Here is a 14,993-nt window from a genome sequence, read left to right as displayed (position 1 = left end):
TTTCACACACGTTTCTCCGGGACGTGGGAACACCAGACATGATTTTACTGGCCAGCAAAAACCGCCGGTAAAAATTGCATTGGGCTTCAGCTGCACAGCAGCAAGGCCTCATTTCCCTGCCCCACCTGCCCTCCTTTTCAGGGAAGGAGATTACACCACACGCTGGCTTTATCCACCACTGCCTCGCAAAGAAAATCCTGCTCCCATTTACCAACTGCTCAGAGCAGGTGGTAAAAGTGAGTGTTAAACCCTATGGAATTGGGAATGAAGTGCAGTTTAGTATTGCTGATTCCATGGAGTTACACTCATAATTGCACAATATTGGCGGGGTTTTACCACACAGTACTGGTAATTATAGGTGTGAGGTTTGCATCCCACCAGTTTTTTTTTTGTTTTTAAATTTGTTTTTATTGTTGCATCATCAAGCATGAGTACAGAGTAGATCATCTGCTGGCGTGGCGTCAACATTCAGCCGTGGCCAGCCGGTCGCGCAACTTTTCTGTACATAAACCTGTGTAATTTGGCATTTCATCCACCGAACATTACAGACCAATCAAACAAGTATTCAGGCTAGGATACAAGAAACAAACTCCGCAAGGGAGAAAGAAGATTAACAATAGACTTGTGAGTCCCCGCCGTAGACATCGTTGCATTGGGGTCTGTATAGTTCGCATAGCGGTGGTGCCAGGTAACTGGGGGGACGGAACTGTGGGAGGGAGCATGTAGGCGGTAGCAAGAGCATAGCAGAAGGAGACGGGTGACGTGCGTTGGGTGGCAAGGGGGTCCATAGTATTCGCACATAGTGAGGTAGAGCGGCCAGAGGGTGGGGGGGCCCCTTGCATGCGGGTAGCGGGATGGCCGACATGGGGGCGGGGTGTTGGCTAGGGGGCGTGGAGTACCGGAGTCCGGCACCAGCAGATTGGCATCAGCGAAGGATTGTGGGCTCGGTCAAGTGGGCGGGCGGGGAGGGAAAATAGTCGGGGTCTGTGTTGGGGGGAGGGGGGTTGCAGGCGTAGGCGGGTCATCAGTGCGCAAGGACTGCCGGAAGCCATGGAGGAGGATAGCCCATTCCATAGAGATGGGATGTTTACGTGCGCCCCTGGCCTCCTCCTCCCGAAGGGCATCTTCTTCAGCCGCCGCCCACTTACAGACTGCCCCTGTCCATGCTGCTATGGGGGGACCTTCCAGAGATCGCCAATGCATAGCTATACATCTGTTCGCCAGTAGCAGCGCTAAGGATACAAAGCGTCTGTGTGCCGGGACCTGTTTAGGGATGTGAAAAATGGCTAGTGCGCTGGATTCCCAGGAGGCTAGGGTTGCGAGGCCTGTGAGATCTTTCAGTGTGCCATGTACTGTCTGCTATAGGGTTTGGAGGTCGGGGCAGCTCCAAAACATGTGGCGGAAATCTGCGTCGGGGGAGTGACATCGGGGGCATAGGAATTGTGTTGTGGGATAAAACTTTTGCAGTCGCGCCGGTGTGAGGTATGCCCTGTGTATTATGTAGTATTGGATGTTTTTGAAACGGGCGTTCCTAGAGACCCGTTTCGGGGCCTCAAGCGCTTTGGTCCACTCTGAATCATGTAATGCGCGCCCGATGTCTTCCTCCCATGCGGCCCGTAGGGTCGCTAGGGGGGCGTTCGAGAGTTCTCGGATCGATTTATATAGCCAGGCGACTAAGTGGCGTCCCGTTCCCATATGCAGGATAGTCTGTATAACTGGATGCGTGTCAGGCTCGCCGGCTTGGAGATTATGGTGAGGACAGAAACCCTCAAGCAGCTGTTGGCATCTGAGGAATTGGCCTTGGGGGGAGCGCAAACTCAGCGGTTAGCCAGGCGATCGATTTCAGCTGACCCTCCTCAAAGAGCGACTCCATGTCCGTGATGTCGCAGTGCGTCCATTCGGCAAGCATAGGAGCCGAGAAATAGGATTCCCGTCTGGGGCAGCAAACCAGCGGTAGTAACGGGGAGTACGGGGTCCTCCCGGGGGACATCCGGTGGATCCGCATCATGCATCGGCGCGCTATCACGACTTGGAGGGGGTATGTACTTCGTGGTTTGGTGCCCGGGAGGAGAAGACGGGTGAGCTCCGGGGTCGTGATTCTGCCGGTTGGGGTGTTAGCCTCCCGGGTATGTCGGTCCGCCGTCCAATACGACAGCCATTGGAGCTGCGCCGCCAGGAAATAGGATTCAAAGGAGGGAGCTCTGAGCCCGCCCTGCGTTGTGGGGAGTTGGAGGGTTTTCAGGGCCACTCTGTGTCGACCCGAGCCCCATATAAGGTTGCCCAGGAGAGAGTTGAGGTCTCGGAAAAAGGATCGAGGTGGCACCACTGCTAGGTTAGCAAAATGATAGAGGAGCCGGGGGAGCATCACCATTTTAGCCAGGGCTATCCGCCCTATCGGGGCTAGTGGGAGCTTGGTCCAGAAGGCAACAGTCGGGCGAAGGCTAGCTAGCGCTCTACGGTGATTACCGTCGAAGATGTCGGTCGGAGAGTGATATAGACGGACACCGAGGTACCGGGGGGCCTCCCCGGACCATGAGAGTCTGTGAGTCCCCAGCTGAACATCACGGGGTGGCAATTCCGGGCGGAAGGGGTAAATCGTGGACTTGTCCCAGTTCACTCGGAGTCCCGAGGCATCCACGAACTCAGTGAGCGTCACCCCTATGGGGGTAAGGTCAACTTCGATGTCCCGGACATAGATGAGGAGGTCATCTGCGTACATAGAGACGCAGTGTGTGACGTCCGCAAGCGGGATGCCCCAGTGCATTACCTCCTGACACAGTCTGATCGCTAGCGGTTCAACGGCTAGGGCAAAAAGAAGAGGTGACAGGGGGCACCCCTGTCTTGTGCCTCGCCGCACCTCAAATGCAGGCGAAATGTGTTTCCCAATCCGGACGCACGTCGTCAGATCGGTGTATAGAAGGCGGGTGTATGCCGTGAGTGTCGGGCCAACGTTGAGACGGTGTAGGACCGAGAAAAGGTACGGCCAGGTGAGGATGTCGAACGCCTTCTCTAGATCTAAGATGAGGCAGGCGGCGCGAGGGAATCTGTCCTGTACCTGGTCCTGGACATGGAAGACTCGGCGAATGTTCTGTGAGGTGTTTCTCCCCGGAACGAAGCCGCATTGGTCGGGGTGAATCAGCGAGCATATGACCTTGGCGTATCTGTCAGCCAGTATCTTCCCAAGGACCTTACAGTCCGCCGATAGGAGTGTGATGGGGCGATACGAACCCATGTGGTGTGGGTCTCTGTGTGGTTTGGGGAAGGTAACGATCACTGATTCTCGCAATGAACAGGGTAACACTCCTAGATCAAGGGCCGTCGCAAACACCTGAGTCAGGCGAGGGACCACTAGGGGGGAAAACGTCAAGTAGTATTCTAGCGGGAAGCCGTCTAGGCCTGGGGCTTTGTTACGAGACAAGGCACGCAGTGTTTGGGTGATATCCTAGGGTGTTATTTTAACATCGAGCGCACGTTTGTCAACGTCGATATCGTGGGCAACGACAGTGGATCGAGGAAGTGGTCCACGAATGCCGGAGAGAATTGGGGTGGGGCCCCGTACACCTTAGCGTAATAGCGTTGGAACGCCAGGAGGATCTCAGCTTGAGATTGCACTATCACACACTCCAGGTTGATGATGTCCGTGATCGGTTTGATCTCGGTGTCTTGTCTCGCCATCCAGGCTAGTAGCGCTCCCGTTTTGTCCCTGTCTTTATGGACTCTGGTGGCATAGGCCCTGAAATTATATTTCATGAGATCAGCGCAGGCCGCCTGGTATGTTGACTTCGCCTCGGCAATGAGCGCGGCGTGTTCTCCCGAGTCATCGGTTCGTTTAGTGAGTGCAGCTAAACGCCGTTCCGTGGCTGAGAGTGTCTGCTCCAATGTGCGGCTAACCCCTGCAATCTGTTTGATGCATTCCCCCCGTGCCACTACTTTAAACGCGTCCCATTCCACCAGCGCCGATGATGCCGTGTTCGTGTTGTGTGAAAAGTAATCTTGTATGCTGTTTTTGTGTGAGTCTCTAAACACCAGGTCGGTCAGACAGTCCGTAGGGAGTCGCCAAGTGGGGACGGGTGGGTGCGGGGGCGCCAGGTCAGGCACACTATGTGGGCGTCATGGTCCGAGATGATCCGACCCAGGTAGTCCAAAGAGACTAGTTTAGGTAGGATCGGTGCAGAGCATAAGAATCTGTCCAGGCGGACCCGGAGGTTGTGGGGTATCGAGTGGAATGAGTAAATGCGGGCCTGAGGATATAAGTGTTGCCACGCGTCAGTAAGCGCCCAGTGCGTGGTCCACGCTCTGAACAGCTCCGCTTGCCGGGGGACTGGGGAACGTGCAGGGGGGGGTGTGAGCGGTCCAAGGTAGGGTCCAACGTGCAGTTGTAGTCACCCCCTAAGACCCAAGGAACGGTAGTGAACTGGGCCAATACTCCTGTAAGGTGATCCCAAAATTTATCCTGCTCAGTATTAGGGGCGTAAATGCTACCCAGGAGGATCCCCTGTCCATCTAAGAGTCCCTCTAGTAGTGCATATCTGCCTTCCTTGTCCACCACCCGTCTGAGTGCTCGGAAGGGGGTTCCTGGCCTAACCCATATTAAGGCGCCGCGCGCAAATGCCGAGTATGTCGTGGCACAAAGGGTCCTCCGCCATTTGGCCTGTAATCGGCCTAATTCAGTAGCATTAATATGTGTCTCTTGTAAAAGGGCAACACTGGCTGTCATGCGCTTTATGTAGGAGTAGACGGAGTAGCGTTTACTGGGCGCGTGGAGGCCCCGTACATTTAGTGTGAGGACATTAACGTCCGAGCGTGGAGCCGTCATTACTAAGGGATCGTGCGTGCGAGCGGGGCCCTCCTGCAGTACCCGAGGACAGTGTGGTCATGTGTCTCGTGTTCGCCTCTGCGCGCCATGCTTCCATAGGTATGGCGGGGGAAGTGTCGGGAGTAAAAACAGGCATAATCAAGGGTGGGAAACAGTCCCAATACAGGGGATATATCACCGAGGGTGGCATATCCAAACTAGTGTCCCACTAGGGGAGAAATATAACGGAATTCTGCGGGGGTGGCAGCATGTGTTACCGCTGGGCTTGTGCGCAGATCGGGCTTTTGTAGGAGAAGTGCCTATCGCATGCGAGCGCACACAGGTAACTGGTTATATAGCTTTGGCTCACAAACAGCATATAGAGCAATCAAGAAAAGAGGATACAGTAAGTGTCATTCCGCTCATCAGGTAGAGGTGCCAGGTTGTCCAGCCAGGGTAGCGTCCACCGTGTGTGCGATAATGAGAGGGGAAGAGATTGGGCCAAACCCCGACATCGTGCCATCGCTGTCTCGGTCCTTCTCAGGGATGAACAGGTGCGGTTGACGTTCTAGGTCCGGTGCAAGGGGAGAGAGGTGTAGTTCAGTCACCGCCTTCAAGGCGTCTCGTCTCTCTCGCATGATTTGCGTTAGATCGGGTGAGCCCGAGGTGGAGGATGCTTGGCTTTTGGATGAGCCCGTCTGGGTACGTTTTGAGTTCCGTCTCCTGGATCGACGTGAATTGTTGGTGTGTTCCCGGTGTGGCCCGGTTTTGGGGATCAGCGGACAGTGGAACTCAGCCCAATCCTGTGCCTCATCCGCAGTGGTGAAGAATAAGGCCTTTCCTTTGTGTAGCACCTTGAGGCGGGCCGGGAACAGTAAGGAGTATTGGATATCATTCGCACGGAGGCGTCTTTTAACGTCCAGGAAGGCAGACCTCTGCTGTTGGACTTCTCGGGCATAGTCTGGGAACACCATGACCTGTTGGTCCTCCACCTGTAGGGGACCCACCGCCCGGGCTGCCCGAAGCACTGCATCGCGGTCTCGGAAGTGCAGGAACTTAGCTAGCATGGGACGTGGAGGGAGACCCGGCTTAGGTTCCCGGGCGGGGACCCTGTGGGCTCTTTCAATAGAGAAGAATGCCAAGCGCTCCGATTCGGGGGTGAATGAGCTGGTCCATGACTCCATGTAGGTCAGGGGATCTGAGTTCTCAATTCCTTCTGGCAGACCCAGGACGCGGATGTTGCATCGCCTCGAGCGTCCCTCCAAATCAACCGCACGTTCCTCGAGGGCCGCCATGCGGCGTAGGACCTCCTGCATGTCCGTCACCTGAGTTTTCACCTTGGGTTGTAGCGCGGCCACAATCTGCTCCCCCTCCTTCACCCTGTCCGCCAGCTTACGATGGTCATCGCGGATCAGGCTGATGTCTGTCGTCAGGACACCCAACCGTTCCTCCATTGAGAGTCAGGATAGTTCTATAGCTGCCAGTACCTGGTCTAGTTTAGCTGACAATGTGGGATCAGTGGGTGGTGTGTTGACTTGCGTCCAGGCCCGTGTTTGCGGCATGTTCTCAGGGGCCGTTTCGGGGACGGCGGTCACCTGCTGGCCTCTCGGTTTCCCCATGGGGCCGACGGGAAGGGCCCCTTATCGCAGTGTGTTCAGGGGGCAGCGGGCCATCAAATATCAGTTCGCTGGGGCAGACAACAACCCGGCGGGGGTTGGTCACGTAGACTCCGTTGGTGCGGGGGTGGTTAGGGGGCCCGCCCGTTCAGCGATCACGCCCCAGCGTGACGCAGAGCAGCAGAAGGGTGCCAACAGCGAAGACAATAGATGCCCAGACGTGGCCAGGCAGCTCCACTCACCCGGCTGTTCAGGATCCTGGGGGAGTCGAAGCCGGGGGGGTCCCAGATCCGAAGTGTGCCGGCGGATCGCAGCCGTTGGTGGGTTCAGTGGCGTAGTAAGGAGTTATGTGCGCATCCACGGACACACAAGGACCGGATCTTCGGCCCTCTCGATGAGTCTCTCCGGAGGTAGGGGCCCCCTCCCCATCCACGATGATGCTGTGTGGAGGCGGCAGGTTCCTGTCCTTCTGTCTGGCGCTCAGATTAGTCTATTCACCGGTCGCCAGGGCCAGGAGTCAAGCGGCAGGGTCCTAGAGGTCCGGGCGCGGCGGTGGGTTGTCCTCGGTGTGGCGGGTGGTCGCCGCCTATCCGGGGGCGCCGCCGCTCTCAGAGCGGGGATGTGGCAGCACGCACCGAGCCCGGTGCCTGGGTCCTCGCAGGCGCCATGTTGGGGTCAGGCGCCACGACCCGGAAAGCCGCTCGTGGGCCCAGGAAGGTCTCAGTCTGCCCGCCCAGGGGGTGTAGAGGCGGGTGTCCTCCGATGAGTCCAGGAGAGTGTGGGGGGCCGCCGGGGCACTGGAGCTGGAATCCCCGGGGGGGGCAGGCACTCACCGCCTAGTCGAGCTGCGGTCGTCAGGAGGGTCCGGCGCCGCGAGGCAGGCGCGAACGCGGGAGCAGCCGATCCTCGGTGGTAGGCGGGGTCGATGTAGAAGTCGGGTCAAACTCCCGTCTGGGATGGGGCGCCGGTGATGTGGAGCTTCGGAGCTGCGGTTGCCATCTTGCGCCTGAACGTGCGGCTTTGGTAGGGAGCCCGGTCGTGGCTTCACCCCACGGGGCTGGTCGCACCTCTCAGCCCGGATCTCTGTGGCGGCCGGCCGGCCGCACCGCTCAGGGCCACCGATTGGGTGACACAGGTGCACAGTGGCACAGGCATCAATGGAGCGGAGCCGCGACCGCCATTTTCGTAGCTCGGCGCACGGCTCCGGCGGGAGGTGTCGCTGGAGATCCCTCACAGTAGCAGGATCCACACCACACCAGGGGGTTGCCGCTTGAAGTGCGGGCACCCCGGGTGACGAATCTGGAGGTTGAGGCTCCCGGCGATCGCTGGAACTGGGCAAGATGCTAGCCCGATCGCGGAGCCTCAGCAGAACACAGCCGCCATCGTGGCTTGCTAAGCCACGCCCCGTCTGCATCCCACCAGTATCATGCAACTCGTAATGAAGTCTTCATATATGAATATATGAAGTCTTCATATATTGTTATCAGAAGTTAAATTGAGGTTCCTTCATCATCAGGTTTTCACAGAAATTCGTGAATTAAAGCAACAGTGGTTACTTAAGTTAGTCAAGAATGTTCATTTAATAAAAACTTACAATGTAACACATCTTCCTCATTTCGTACATAAAATCATAAAATAATAGCCTTATAAAAAATGCAAATTTAAAACTTTTTCAAATTATTCCTAAGTTTAAAACAATTAATTCATGATTTTACACCACCTGAGAATATACTGACCAAGTGCTATTGAGAGGGGCATGTTCCACCTACTATTTCCTCTGTATTGTGCAGTGTGTCCTACTCCCTCTATTAGTTATTAATCATACTACACTCTGTGAGCTATCTCATTTCAAGAGGGAACACAATTTGTTACTATGGTATGGCCTGCCTGGAAACTTGTGGCCCCTTTTCTTTTCATTTACCTGAATTAGGTGAAGGGAGATAACATCATACGAGGGATTTAAAGTACAATGTGCTATTTGTAAACTCGTCTCATAACTTTACAATTACTAAGCTTTTATTTTTTCACTTTATTCTAGTACTCCTATGTAAATAAGCTAGCCAGACTCTTACTTGGATTGTCTCTCCTTCTGAACAATCATTCCTAAATTGATAACATGATAATATGGTATGGAGCAAAAGACCCTTACTGTGCACATTTAGCTAGCTTACCCACTACAATACCAACAAACTTTAAAATTGTTCCAGTAAATCATACATCTTCACCCAGCAAACCTGCTATTTCTGCTTAATGGCATGTACGAACAGCATATTGATTGAAGTTTGCATTTAGCAGGCTTTTACATTCAGCTATTAAAGCTGGGCTGCTACAAACTATGTGACAAATGTCTTCTCTACCGTAATTACAGAGGCGACATGCCGTTGTCTTACTCAGTCTTTTCCACGCTGGAAGGTGACTATGAAATTGGAGATAGGCAAGTCAGAGTCTTAGGAGCTTTGGGGTTTTAATTGACCATAAGTTACAATTACCATCCATGCGTGAGACATTTTCTCTTGCACCACTCTGACCAGTAGTGATGATACTTTGATACTACTCCCATTAATCACTCTGTTAAATGCAGATTTTGAAAGGGATAGGGCTCATAATTTTTCTGAATTAAAAGTAGATATGGCCAAATTAAAATATTCATAAGCAGTAAAATATTTCCGATCACTTATAGCCTCCAAACGACTGTCATAAGGTTGGAGTTATTATTGTTTCTTAGCTTATGACAACATTTCAAATATGCCCCTGAACTACTTAAATGTTGTCTTCTTAGGCCAACCCCTAGTCGGATTTGTGCTGGCAAAGCCTGCTGTGATAGATTAAATAGGCAACAGTATGCCCCTACCACGAGATTGTCTATATTTTTAACGGCTGTCGCTCTCAAAATCTCCACACGATATGTCAAAGATGGGAAATGTTTGGCTCTCTGACGGGCTCAGACGGGCCCGCCCTTGGTCCGGGCTTTGTCCGGGCGCAGTCCGCGTGCGCGTCCCGCGTTGCGGGAGTCTGCACTGGTTCTTGAGCGCAGCTGTCCAAATTGCCTTCAGCTGTGTCCCCCAAGCGTGAGGCAGGCTGGATGGTGTAGTCCTCCGGGACCACACGGAAAAGATCTGTGGCAGAGGAAAAGGAACCCACGCTGCTGGAGTCTGTGCTGGTTCTTGAGCGCGGCTGCCCAAATTGCCTTCAGCTGTATCCCCGAAGCGTGAAGCAGGCTGGATGGCGTAGTTCTCTGGGACCACACAGAAAAGATCGGTGGCAGCAAAAGTGGAACCCGTGCTGCGGGAGTCTGCGCTGGGTCTTGAGTGCGGCTGCTCAAATTGCCTCAGCTGTATCCCCCCAAGCGTGAGGCAGGCTGGATGGTGTAGTCCTCCGGGACCACACGGAAAAGATAGGTGGCAGTGGAAAAGGAATCCCCGCTGTGGGAGTCTTCGCTGGTTCTTGAGTGCGGGTGCTTAAATTGCCTTCAGTGGTGTCCCCCAAGCGTGAGGCAGGCTGGATGGTGTAGTTCTCCGGGACCACACAGAAAAGATTGGTGGCTGCAGAAAAGGAATATAGATTAAATAGGCAACGATATGCCCCTACCACGAGATTGTCTATAGTGTTAACGGCCATCGCTCTCAAAATCTCCACACCATATGTCAAAGATGGGAAATGTTTGGCTGTCATAACTTGTAGGAGGGGCTTGAGTGACAGGCCCTTTAGGCGGTGGCGATCCGCCCGCAGAAAACCTCTGCCCGCACTGAATACTCCCCCGTCACATTACCATGGCGAGGGGAGCTCGGCGGGCGGAAAGACCGTCCGCTGGTTTTCTGCCCGGATTGGGCGGAAAAGCTGCTAACATGGTGGCGGTGTCTGGGAGGCACCGCCATCCATATTAGCATAATGGCGAGGACATGCCTTTCTGTGGCCGCAATGCCGCCACGGAAAGGCAGGCGGAAATCACTTGCGGGGCCCGTTGTGGGCCCCTAGGGATTCTGGGGGGTAGGGGTTGCACATGGGGGGGTACCATAGATTTCAATACACAACGTGGCAGGCACCGAGCGGTGCCTGTCACGTTGTGCATTGAACTGCATGATGTGCATTTTTAGCATTGCGGCGGGCGGTGCTTTTAGCACCGCCCACGCGCCGCAATGCTAAACATGCGGGATGCGCCCGCCACTGTGGCGGGTGCATCCTAATGTCCCCCACGGGACTCCCGCCCTTATGGCGGGCGGTCCCTTTCAGATTCGGGATGGCGGGTGGACAAAATCCGCCCGCCATCCTAATGTGCCCCATAGTGTCAACAAGGGTGATAGATTGAATGAGTGGTTGGACCAAACCTTTGTTGCCTGTGTGTTTGGGTGATCTATCTTTACTTTTCAGTTGTGATGTCAAGATCCACTGATATGTACAGTGCTGGTCCCCCTGCAGCGTTGCCCCCATATATCTGTTTCAATTGCCGGTTTGGTGAAGCATAAATAAGCTGGGAGATCAATTTCTCCTTGAGCCCATGTCTCTTGCTGGAGCACTATTTGAAATCTGATAAAGGATAAAAACATCCTTATCATCCCTCTTTGCAGAAAGGCCCTCAATATTCTATGCACAGACAGCAACAGTATTTTCTTGTTGGCCGGTTAGCGAGCTATTTTCTTGTTTTTTGAATTTTTTGTGTGACCCAGAAAATAGAGCGCAAAGACCAGTCAGAGCTTTAGTGTGGAGGTTGATTTGCTGTACCTTCCTAAGCGCATTTCTTTTCCAAGATAACTGTGGTGACACTACACAGTGACATTGATTGACTCCTTGTCTCTTTTAGAATTGAAGTTGCTACTTATTTTGAATGGCCACATTTTAAGTGGGCTCTGCCTGCCAAGCCAGAAATCCACAAGAATCCTGCACCCCACAATCCTAACTCACCTCACCCTGGGGCATTATCCAATGCAACTCTCGGCCCCCAGTGACGATGGTGATGCCTGGCCTTCCTGCTACATTGCTGCTGTGGCCCCTTGTGCCTGGAGGGCTGGCCGGAAGACTGCCTGTGATCCCGGACTGCTGGAGCCGGTGTGTGCCGCTGCCACTGGGGCTTCTTGTGGCGGGATTGGGGGCACGCGCGCCACACAGCCCGTTCCGGGCCTTCCTGCGGCGCGGGTGCCATTTTCCTGATCCCTGGCTCCTGCTGCAGTGGCCCTTTGTGCCCGGGCTGGTGACGGGGTGGCGTGCTCCCTGCGACTCCCTACCACGCTTGGCTCTATGCTGTCGCGGCCCTTAGCTCACCCTGACGTTCTGCTGCAGCTGCCTGGCACCCTCTGCCTTCCATTCAGCCTCCTCCTACCTGCTATCTGCTGCACCACCTTGGCCAGCACACGGCTACTTGGCCTGCGCTCCACTAGGCCACTCGCATCCAGGCTCCACTCGCCACAACTGCCTACCTGACGATCCACGCCCGGTAACGTATCCTGCGGTCATTCCGATCCTCCTGTTTCTATGAACTGGCTCTTGCGCCTTTCTGTGCAGGCCCCTCATCCCCTGGACATCTAGTTGTGTGCTACACCGCCCACTGTCCTGGTGCCCTACAGCCCTCTGCATCTGAACTTTCGTGTCAAGTGCTACCTCTGTGGGGGTTCTGCGGCAGGGTTGGGGTGTGCACGCTATACCGCAGGGCCTCCCCACTCCTCACTGCTGTGGGGACAGCCCTGCTACATCCCTGTCAACTGACCCACGACGCTGGCCCCACGCTGTGTGCTGCCTGCCCACCTGTCTCCCCGCTGCTTCACCCCCACAGTTGTGTCATCCTTTATGCCAACTAGACCCTGATGACTGAACCCTAGGCCACACTACACTGGGCGACATCTGGCTCCTGCATTTCCAGCCCATCGCTGTAGGACTTATGCTGTTCATTGCGCTGCCTCCCTTGCTGTCTTCGGCTGGGACACCTGGATTTGTTTGGCACCCACCTTCCTTCGAAACTGGGAGTGGCTCGACCCCCGTGGGACTCTGCTGCGGCTGCTGTGTCGGCCTCTGTTACTCTGCCATCTTGCCAGGTAAGAGGGCACAACCTGCGCCAGGTCCTGCCAATTCCTGCTGCACCCGCGGACCCAGCGATCATCTGCCCCTGTCCGCCTGTATTGGGGTGTTGTGAACCATTTGAGGACACTATTGTAAATTTCCCGATTCATGCCCATATATAGGTATAAATCACTATGTCCTTATATAGGCATAAGATTCATAATCATATTTAGTCATAGCTCATGCAGTCCAAATACGGCAGGGTTACGTCCACTAGTTCCGAAAATCTACAACGATTTCTTTGAAAACTCGGCTTCAGCAGCTAGGGACTTTCCCTTGCTCGAGAACTGACTTGTCCAAGAACTCATGAAGTTTTCAAAGAACCAAGAGTCTTTAATGATGTTATTATGTCCACCTTTATGTCAAACTGGCCAACTTCAAGGTATAAATATGCCCACACTTGCCTTAGCAAACACACAATGGTTTGGAGCAGTTCGACTATCTACTTGCCCGACGCATCCTGCTACAGCAAGTGCTGAAGGAAGTCGACCCTCCAGCAGACGCACTGAAAGAGACGCTGTCTTTTCTCCTGCCGAGAAATCCAGTTCCAGTGTTTCCAGGTTACCCTTGCGGGTTGCTGGGAAATCGAGTCCTGAGCCTGACCTTCTTCATTCCAGACTAAGGTACAGAGCTGATTAGACCCTAAGAGAAATCTTGGAGAAGATTCTTGGCAAAAGAATACTACATTTATGCTACACCTGACTTACTTCTTCCCTCTTCCTAAGCATAGGTTAGGTACATCGGGGTAGGCGTACTTTAGAAGCACCAGTTGAGTACTTTTAGACTCTCTTATTTATGTATGTATTTATCTATGGTTTAGGAACCATACAATGCTCTTACAGTATTATTTTATCCTACTCTTTATACTGTATGCATTATATTTTACAACCAGTTTTATGATTGTAGCAGTTAATTTCTTATGCTTGTGAAAGAAGACTGTTCAATAAAACCTTTTTATTGAAAACGCCTGTCTCTCTATTTCTCTGCGCCTCCGGTGAAACAAAGCATGCACGATTGACTGAGTGAAATATCTATTTATTGTTTCCAGAACTCTGATGATCAGTTTTATCTTGGGGAAAGAAAGTTGTCATGTTGATGCGGTTGTCAGAAACTAATCCCTTCTTGTGAATTCGAGAAAGTTTCTAGTGACCTCTGAGCTAGCTGGCAATCACAATTAAGTTTAATATATTCAATAGAGACCTAGTAGACCTCAGTCCTACGTCTAATCTATAGGATATATTATTCCAATGCGCAGAGCCTATTGGGAATATAGGAACTACACTACAGTGGGTGTTATTTGCGGCTCTTTCACCATCCTTGCATTTGGCCTGGCTGCTTTTCGTCCACTATCAACCTGCAACACCTCCTGTCATCATCTTCTTTCGCCCTTGCCTCCCCTCTGTTCTCTGGCCAAGCCTCCCACCTGCTTCTGCCAGCCATGGGGAGAACTGACCCTAAGCAGCCTAAGATCGCTTTCATCCAGCACCTTCCGATGCACCAGGATGGTGTACTGCCCTCACGGAGGCGGCGCCCACACATGAAGATGAACTAAAGGCAATCATGCTCGACGTCAAATCCATGGACCCGAGTATTGAGGCCTAGCTCGATCGGTTGTCAGCCCGCCTGGACACTGTCAAGGCCCGAGTTGACTCACATGATGTCCATCTTCTGCATGTCGAAACTAGGGTCTCTGATGCTTAGGATGCCGCAACTCAAGATCGTCAAAATATTTTACAAATGGACAAAGTACTTGACCTCATTTGGAATGAAAATAAAGACTTGGAGGTGCGCTCCCGCATAAGCAACCTCCGCATCACAGGAGTGTCCGAATCCACCAATATTTCTTGAATGGAGGACTTTGTCAGAGAACTCTTTGGCGACATCCTCTTCTCTGTCTTCATTGTCAAGCGGGCTCACCGCTCCCTCGGCCCTCATCCTGGACCTGGCCTGCCAGCTCGCCCCATCATCGCCAACATCCTGAACTTTAGAGACCGTGATGCCATTCTCCGGGCGGCAAGGGAGAAGAGCGAAATTTACCACCAGGGAAACTCCCATTAGTTTTATCCCGATTACACCATCGTGGTCCAGGCAGCTCGCCGTGAATTCCTCCCTTCAAAGCGGATACTTCGAAAGCATGAGGTTTCCTACTCATTGGCATATCCTGCGAAACTGCGTGTCAGTCAGGGTTCCAAAACGCTCATCTTTCCAGATCCTAAAGAAGCTCTGGCCTTTGCTAAGAAATTGGACAGGTCACATCGCTCTTCGCCTACTCACTCTCAGGCCACCGCGGCTGACCACCTCAGTGACAATGACTGAATTGCTGCGCACTCTGGTCTGACTGCTGTTTGCATTTCATGTCGCTTAAGCGCTTGTTCTATGTTGGTTCTCCTTGTCGCTACAGCCTCCTGGGGCCCGAAATTGGCCTCGGGTGGGGATGCCACGCGCCCCTTCCAGTTTTTTTAAATACGGGGTAAGGACCTAGAGATGGGGTCCCCAGGGCCACAAAAAAGGAAAAAGAAGGGGGGCCACACAGT

General features: G+C 53.4%; 1 protein-coding gene across 1 annotated transcript in view; it reads left to right on the top strand.

Annotated features, from left to right (window-relative positions):
* Positions 1-14,993, top strand: part of LOC144768725 (transmembrane protease serine 9-like) — a 1,077,753-nt gene that overhangs the window by 677,206 nt on the left and 385,554 nt on the right. The window lies entirely within an intron of this gene.

This window comes from Lissotriton helveticus, chromosome 7, assembly GCF_964261635.1.
Source record: "Lissotriton helveticus chromosome 7, aLisHel1.1, whole genome shotgun sequence".
Lineage (NCBI taxonomy): Eukaryota > Metazoa > Chordata > Amphibia > Caudata > Salamandridae > Lissotriton > Lissotriton helveticus.
The sequence above is the reverse complement of the archived record's forward strand: the minus strand, read 5'-3'. Positions and strand labels throughout refer to the sequence as shown.